The 8,152-nt window shown below is 33.8% G+C and overlaps 1 non-coding gene across 1 annotated transcript; it reads right to left on the minus strand.

Annotated features, from left to right (window-relative positions):
* Positions 1 to 3,309: 3,309 nt before the first annotated feature.
* LOC139903645 (small nucleolar RNA R71) lies at positions 3,310 to 3,416 on the minus strand. The gene has a single exon (XR_011778454.1). It is a non-coding gene; the product is annotated as a small nucleolar RNA R71 (small nucleolar RNA).
* Positions 3,417 to 8,152: the final 4,736 nt, after the last annotated feature.

The following is an 8,152-nucleotide window of genomic DNA, read 5'->3' on the forward strand; positions in this document are numbered from 1 at the left end:
CTTAACAGTTGCTTGTTCAACGCTTTCCTTTACAACCGGATGGTAGTTTACCGAAAGGTAATATACAGGGCAAGTAAACTGGACGTGTTGCTTTCCTAATACAAGGTTAGCAAGTGGGTGACACAAAACCACAAGTTTTGAGCTACAATTTTCAAATCTGAAACCCACCAAACCCACAAAAATATTTTGCAAACACCGGTGAAGGGTTATTCCGGAAAACTTATCTAGGGTAAAAAACTAGATTGAATTTTCAAAAAGATCAAATGTTTTCATAAAGATCCAATTTCCTTAATGGATCTAAATTTTTATAGTCATGTGGGACTGTAAACCATAACGTTACTACCATTGTTTATACCGCCGTAAAGAAATCACTGATGTACAAAGTGTGAAGAATAAAGAAGTGATTCTAGTATTTCAAGACTATATTGCTTGAGGACAAGCAACGCTCAAGTGTGGGAATATTTGATAATGCTAAAAACGAACATATATTTCATAGCATTATCCCTCAAGAAAGATAATCTTTTAGTTGCAATTGTCCTATTTACAAGTAATATTCGTTTAAATAATAAAAGGTGAAGACAAAAGACAGATTCGACGAATTGAAGACGCAAACGACCAAAAAGCTCAAAAGTACAAAATACAATCAAAGAGGTTCCAATTACTGATAAGAAACGTCTCAGAATTACAAGAGTACAAGATTCAAAACGCAAAGTACAAGATATTAAATTGTACGCAAGGACGTTCGAAAATCCGAAATCGGGACCAGAGTCAACTCTCAACGCTCGACGCAACGGACTAAATATTACAAGTTAACTATGTATATAAATATAATATAATATATAATTAATTATATAAATTATATATATATATTATATTTATATAATAAAACATCGGCAAACAAAGATCCAAAAGGTGTGAGCTGAATCTGATATCTCCGCGACTTGCGGAGTTTGAAGAACAAAAATACCGCGGCTCGCGGAGCCCCAAATTCTGAAACTGCCTATAAAAGCCAACGCATTTGATCCGTTTTTAATCATCATATATCAATCTCTCTATCTATATGTAAATGTATATATATATATATATATATATATATATATATATATATATATATATATATATATATATATATATATATATATATATATATATATATATATATATATATATATATATTTATTTATATTTTAATTTTAATTTTAATTTTAAATCCTAATAATAAGGGTATGTTAGCGAATGTTGTAAGGTTGTAAGTTGAAATTCTGTCCGTGTAACGCTACGCTATTTTTAATCATTGTAAGTTATGTTCAATCTTTTTAATTTAATGTCTCGTAGCTAAGTTATTATTATGCTTATTTAAATCGAAGTAATCATGATGTTGGGCTAAATATTAAAATTGGGTAATTGGGCTTTGTACCATAATTGGGGTTTGGACAAAAGAACGACACTTGTGAAAATTAGACTATGGGCTATTAATGGGCTTTATATTTGTTTAACTAAATGATAGTTTGTTAATTTTAATATAAAGATTTACAATTGGACGTCTCTATAAATAACCATATACACTCGATCGGACACGATGGGCAGGATATTTATATGTACGAATAATCGTTCATTTAACCGGACACGGGAATGGATTAATAGTCACTAGAATTATTAAAACAGGGGTGAAATTATGTACAAGGACACTTGGCATAATTGATAACAAAGTATTAAAACCTTGGGTTACACGCAGTCTATAACCTGGTGTAATTATTAAACAAAGTATTAAAACCTCTTTACAGTTTAAGTCCCCAATTAGTTGGAATATTTGACTTCGGGTATAAAGATAATTTGACGAGGACACTCGCACTTTATATTTATGACTGATGGACTGTTATGGACAAAAACCAGACGGACATATTAAATAATCCAGGACAAAGGACAATTAACCCATGGGCATAAAACTAAAATCAACACGTCAAACATCATGATTACGGAAGTTTAAATAAGCATAATTATTTTATTTCATATTTAATTTCCTTTATTTTACATTTAATTACACTTCTAATTATCGCACTTTTATTTATTGTTATTGTATTTAATTGCACTTTTAATTATCGTACTTTTTAATTATCGCAATTTTATTTTATCGCACTTTTATTTATCGCAATTTCATTATTGTTATTTACTTTACGCTTTAAATTAAGTTATATTTATTTTTAATATTTTACATTAGGTTTTAACTGCGACTAAAGTTTTTAAAATCGACAAACCGGTCATTAAACGGTAAAAAACCCCCCTTTATAATAATAATATTACTTATATATATATATTTGTATTTTTATAAATTAAAACTAATATAGCGTTAAGCTTTGTTTAAAAGATTCCCTGTGGAACGAACCGGACTTACTAAAAACTACACTACTGTACGATTAGGTACACTGCCTATAAGTGTTGTAGCAAGGTTTAAGTATATCCATTGTATAAATAAATAAATATCTTGTGTAAAATTGTATCGTATTTAATAGTATTTAGTTGTAAAAATAAAGCTATTTCATATACACCTCTGCGCACATCAATAACTTATATAATTTTTATCTTTATAACTAATAGGATATTCATTGAATGCATCGAGCAAAACGTTCACCACCTTTCATACGTTCACCACCTGTAACCAGATCAAGACATCTAGCCAATATTATCGCCGTTGATTTTTCTTTAGAATCGTCATCTAGTCGACCAAGTACTCCAATTCAAATTTCCGATAATCCATTTTTTGAACCCGACCTCACAATTGAGAATCCGAAGGATATTCAGGGACAATTTAGAGATCCTGAACCACTAATCATTCCTCCTGAACCACAAATTACTCATCCAGAGATTGTCGAGGAAAAAACCATTAAATCAGAATCCTCTAGTGATTCAGATTCAACAAACTCAATCATGGAAAATCTGGAACCTCTAAGTATGGAAGACCGAATGAGGGATAAACGCACTGGCCAAGGTCACGCAATTACTCAACCAGAAATTAATGCGCCAGATTATGAAATCAAAGGACAAATCCTACACATGGTAACTAATCAATGCCAATTTAGTGGTGCGCCGACGGAAGATCCAAATGAACATCTTCGAACTCTTAATAGAATTTGTACTCTATTCAAAATAAGAGAAGTTGAGGATGAACAGATCTATCTCATGTTATTTCCCTGGACTTTAAAGGGAGAAGCCAAAGATTGGTTAGAATCGTTACCTGAAGGGGCGATTGATACATGGGACGTTTTAGTTGAAAAATTTCTTAAACAATTCTTTCCGGCATCTAAAGCCGTGAGACTTCAAGGAGAAATTGTTACGTTCACACAAAAGCCAAATGAAACTTTATATGAGGCATGGACAAGATTTGGAAAGTTGTTGAGAGGATGTCCGCAACATGGTTTAGACACTTATCAAATAGTACAAATATTCTATCAAGGATGCGATATTACTACACGAAAAGACATTGACATAGCAGCTGGTGGTTCCATTATGAAGAAAACCGCAACTGAAGCTTACAAAATTATTGATAACACTGCTTCCCACTCACATGAGTGGCATCAAGAAAAAGACATCGTTAGATCATCTAAAGCGGCTAGAGCCGATTCTAGCCATGACTTTGATTCCATGTCCGCAAAGATAGATGCTTTCGAGAGACGAATGGAAAAGATGACTAAAGATATTCACTCAATACAAATTAGTTGTGAGCAGTGTGGAGGACCACATTTGACAAAAGATTGTCTTAGTATTGAACAAACAATGGAACAGAGAGAGAATGTTTCATACATGAACCAAAGGCCTGGAAATAATTATCAGAATAAATATCAACCGCCAAGACCAAATTACAATCAAAACCAGAATTATAACCGAAATGTTCCATACAACAACCAACAAGGTCCTAGCAATCAACAAGTGTCCAATAATACTTACAATCAGCAAAGACCTATTTTTCAAAATAGACCACCACAAACTGATGATAAAAAGCCAAATTTAGAAGATATGATGTCGAAGCTAGTTGAATCTCAAACTAAATTTTTCACATCTCAGAAACAAACCAATGAACAAAATGCTCAAGCATTTAGAAATCAACAAGCTTCTATTCAAAATTTGGAACAAGAAGTAAGCAACCTAGCAAGGTTGATAGGTGAAAGAAAACCAGGAAGTCTACCTAGCAATAGAAATGCTAACCCCCGGAATGAAACAGCTAAAGCCATTACCACAAGAAGTGGTGTTACACTTAAACCACCTGAAATACCTGAAATTTCCGATGACTCTATTCCTACTCCACAAGAACCACAGCCTGAGCAAGATAAGGAAACAGAATCGGTAGTTGAAAAGGTTAATGAAGATAACACAGTTAAGGCTAACCCTTATGTTAAACCATACCAACCACCACTTCCTTACCCGAGTAAAATGAGAAAAGAAAGACTTGAGGCCGAGCAATCCAAATTCTTGGATATGTTTAAACAAATAAATGTTAATCTTCCTTTCATTGATGTGATTTCAAGAATGCCAATATATGCTAAATTCATGAACGATCTAATCATAAATAGAAAGAAAATGGAAGAACTCTCGGCTGTTACAATGAATGCTAATTGTTCTGCAGTGTTGTTGAATAAGATACCAGAAAAATTATCAGATCCAGGAAGTTTCACAATTCCATGTTTTCTGGGTAGTCTTAGTTCAATAGAAGCATTGGCAGATTTAGGTGCTAGTATAAATTTAATGCCGTATTCACTATATGCTAAACTAGACATTGGAGAATTAAAACCAACACGAATAAGCATACAACCTGTCGATCGATCAGTAAAATATCCTAGAGGGATAATGGAGAACATGCTAGTTAAAGTTGGTACTTTAGTATTTCCAGTAGACTTTGTTATTCTGGACATGGAAGAAGATTCTCAAGTTCCTCTCATATTAGGAAGACCATTCTTAAACACGGCTAAAGCAATAATAGACGTGTTCGGTAAGAAACTGACCCTAAGTATAGAGGACGAGAGTGTTACCTTTTCTGTGGATAGAGCCATGCAACAACCGCAATCTGCAGATGATACATGTTATTATATTCAAACTATAGATTCACATGCAGAATTGTTTGAAGAATTTCCAGAATTACAAGGAACAGGAGAATGTTCTTTAGGAGAAGGAACTGAACTAATTGATGAAGCTGAAATGTTAGCTACACTTATGGCTAATGGATATGAACCAACAACAGAAGAAATTCAAATGCTAAAAGAAGAAGACAGATATCGATACAAATCATCGATAGAAGAACCACCGACATTAGAGTTAAAGCCACTTCCAGCCCATTTGGAATACGCTTATTTACATGGTGAATCTGAATTACCTGTAATAATATCGTCTTCTCTTACAGAAAATGAAAAATCTCAACTCATTTCTGTGCTAAAAGCTCATAAACCAGCTATTGCATGGAAGATTCATGATATTAAAGGCATAAGTCCTTCGTATTGCACACATAAAATCCTTATGGAAGAAGGTCATAAAACATATGTGCAATGCCAATGAAGACTAAATCCTAATATGCAAGATGTTGTTAAGAAAGAAATTATTAAACTGCTAGATGCAGGTTTAATTTATCCAATCTCGGATAGTCCATGGGTAAGCCCAGTTCAATGCGTACCTAAGAAAGGTGGCATGACTGTCATCACAAATGAAAAAAATGAGCTTATTCCTACTAGGACTTTAACAGGATGACGTGTCTATATTGATTATAGAAAATTAAATGATGCCACCAGAAAAGATCACTTTCCCTTACCTTTCATTGATCAAATGTTGCAAAGATTAGCCAGAAATAGTTACTATTGTTTTCTTGACGGTTTTTCCGGATATTTTTAAATTCCAATAGCACCCGAGGACCAAGAAAAAACTACCTTCACGTGCCCTTATGGTACTTTTATGTACAAACGCATGCCATTTGGACTTTGCAACACCCCTTCAACCTTTCAAAGGTGCATGATGGCAATTTTTCACGACATGATAGAAGAATGCATGGAAGTTTTCATGGATGACTTTTCAGTTTTCAGTGATACTTTTGAAACATGTCTAGTTAATCTTGAACGAATGCTAATTAGATGCGAACAATCAAATCTAGTTCTTAATTGGGAGAAATGCCATTTCATGGTTAAAGAAGGCATCGTTCTTGGTCATAAAATTTCAAAGGAAGGAATTAAAGTGGATAGAGCTAAAGTAGATATAATTGCTAAACTTCCACATCCCACCAATGTTAGAGGAGTTAGGAGTTTTCTAGGGCATGCCAGTTTTTACCGACGTTTCATAAAAGATTTTTCTAAAATTGCCACTCCTATGAATAAACTCCTAGAAAAAGATGCTCCATTCATATTTTCGGATGAATGCATCAAATCTTTTAATATTCTTAAAGAAAAACTCACTAATGCGCCGATCAGGATAACTCCAATTTGGAATCTACCATTTGAACTCATGTGCGATGCAAGTGATTTTGCAATGGGAGCCGTTTTAGGACAAGGGATTGAAAAACGATTTCAACCTATTTATTACGCTAGTAAGACATTACAAGGAGCATAAACGAATTACACAACTAATGAAAAAGAACTCCTTGCAATTGTCTTTGCTTTTGACAAATTTTGTTCATATCTCGTTCTAGCTAAAACGGTGGTCTATACCGACCATTCTGCTCTTAGATACCTATTTTCAAAACAAGATGCTAAACCAAGATTAATACGTTGGATTTTACTCTTACAAGAATTCGATATTGAAATCCGAGACAAAAAGGGAGCATAAAATCTCGCCGCTGATCATCTTTCTCATCTTGAAAATCCTGAATTAGAAGTTTTAAATGAATCGGCCATACAAGACAACTTTCCTGATGAATATCTTTTGAGAATAGATTATAATAAAATTCCATGGTTTGCAGACTATGCAAACTATTTAGGATGTGGATTCCTTGAAAAAGGGTTGTCGTACTAAAAACGAAAGAAATTCTTTAGTGATATAAAACACTATTTCTGGGAAGATCCACATTTATTTAAAAGTTGTCCCGATGGAATAATACGCCGATGCGTATTCGGAGATGAAGCTAGTCAAATCTTAAACCATTATCACACAGGACCAACAGAAGGGCATTATGGGCCTCAACTTACAGCAAGAAAAGTTTATGATGCTGGATTCTATTGGCCTACAATTTTCAAAGATGCACAACTTCTTTGTAAATCCTGTGATGCTTGTCAAAGGGCAGGAAAAATAAGTCAACGTGATGAAATGCCACAAAATGTCATTCAAGTATGTGAAGTATTTGACGTTTGGGGTATTAACTTTATGGGTCCATTTCCAAAATCTCATAATAATCTCTATATTCTCGTTGCCATTGATTATGTATCTAAATGGGCGGAAGCACAAGCTCTCCCAACTAACGATGCACGAGTTGTAGTCAACTTTTTAAAATGTCTTTTTGCTAGGTTCGGAACACCGAAAGCTTTAATAAGTGATCGGGGTACTTATTTTTGTAATAATCAACTTGAGAAAGTTCTCAAAAGATATGGAGTAACTCATAAAATCTCAACCGCTTATCATCCACAAACAAGTGGACAAGTTGAAAATACCAACCGAGCATTAAAACATATTCTAGTGAAAACCGTAGGATCAAATCCGAAGGAATGGTCCATGAAATTGGCGGATGCACTCTGGGCTTTTAGAACAGCCTACAAAACTCCAATTGGAAACACACCTTTCAGACTCGTTTATGGAAAAGCATGTCACCTACCAGTAGAAATTGAGCGCAAAGCATTTTGAGCTTTAAAGACGTGTAATCTTGATTTGCATGAAGCCGGACATTTACGATTAAGTCAACTAAATGAATTAGACGATTTGAGACATGAATCATACGAAAATTCGTTAATCTATAAAGAAAGAACGAAAAAATGACATGATAAAAGAGTCAGAAGTTCAAAAGAATTTAAAGAAGGAGACAGAGTCCTTCTTTTCAATTCACGATTCAAGCTATTTCGTGAAAAATTGAAATCAAGATGGTCTGGACCATTCATAGTCAAAAGAGTTTTCCCATACGGAACAGTAGAATTAAATAAATTCAAATGAGATTGAATTTAAGGTTAATGGTCACAGAGTTAAACATTACATAGAT

The sequence above is a fragment of the Rutidosis leptorrhynchoides genome, chromosome 3 (assembly GCF_046630445.1).
Source record: "Rutidosis leptorrhynchoides isolate AG116_Rl617_1_P2 chromosome 3, CSIRO_AGI_Rlap_v1, whole genome shotgun sequence".
In the NCBI taxonomy this organism is placed as follows: Eukaryota; Viridiplantae; Streptophyta; class Magnoliopsida; order Asterales; family Asteraceae; genus Rutidosis; species Rutidosis leptorrhynchoides.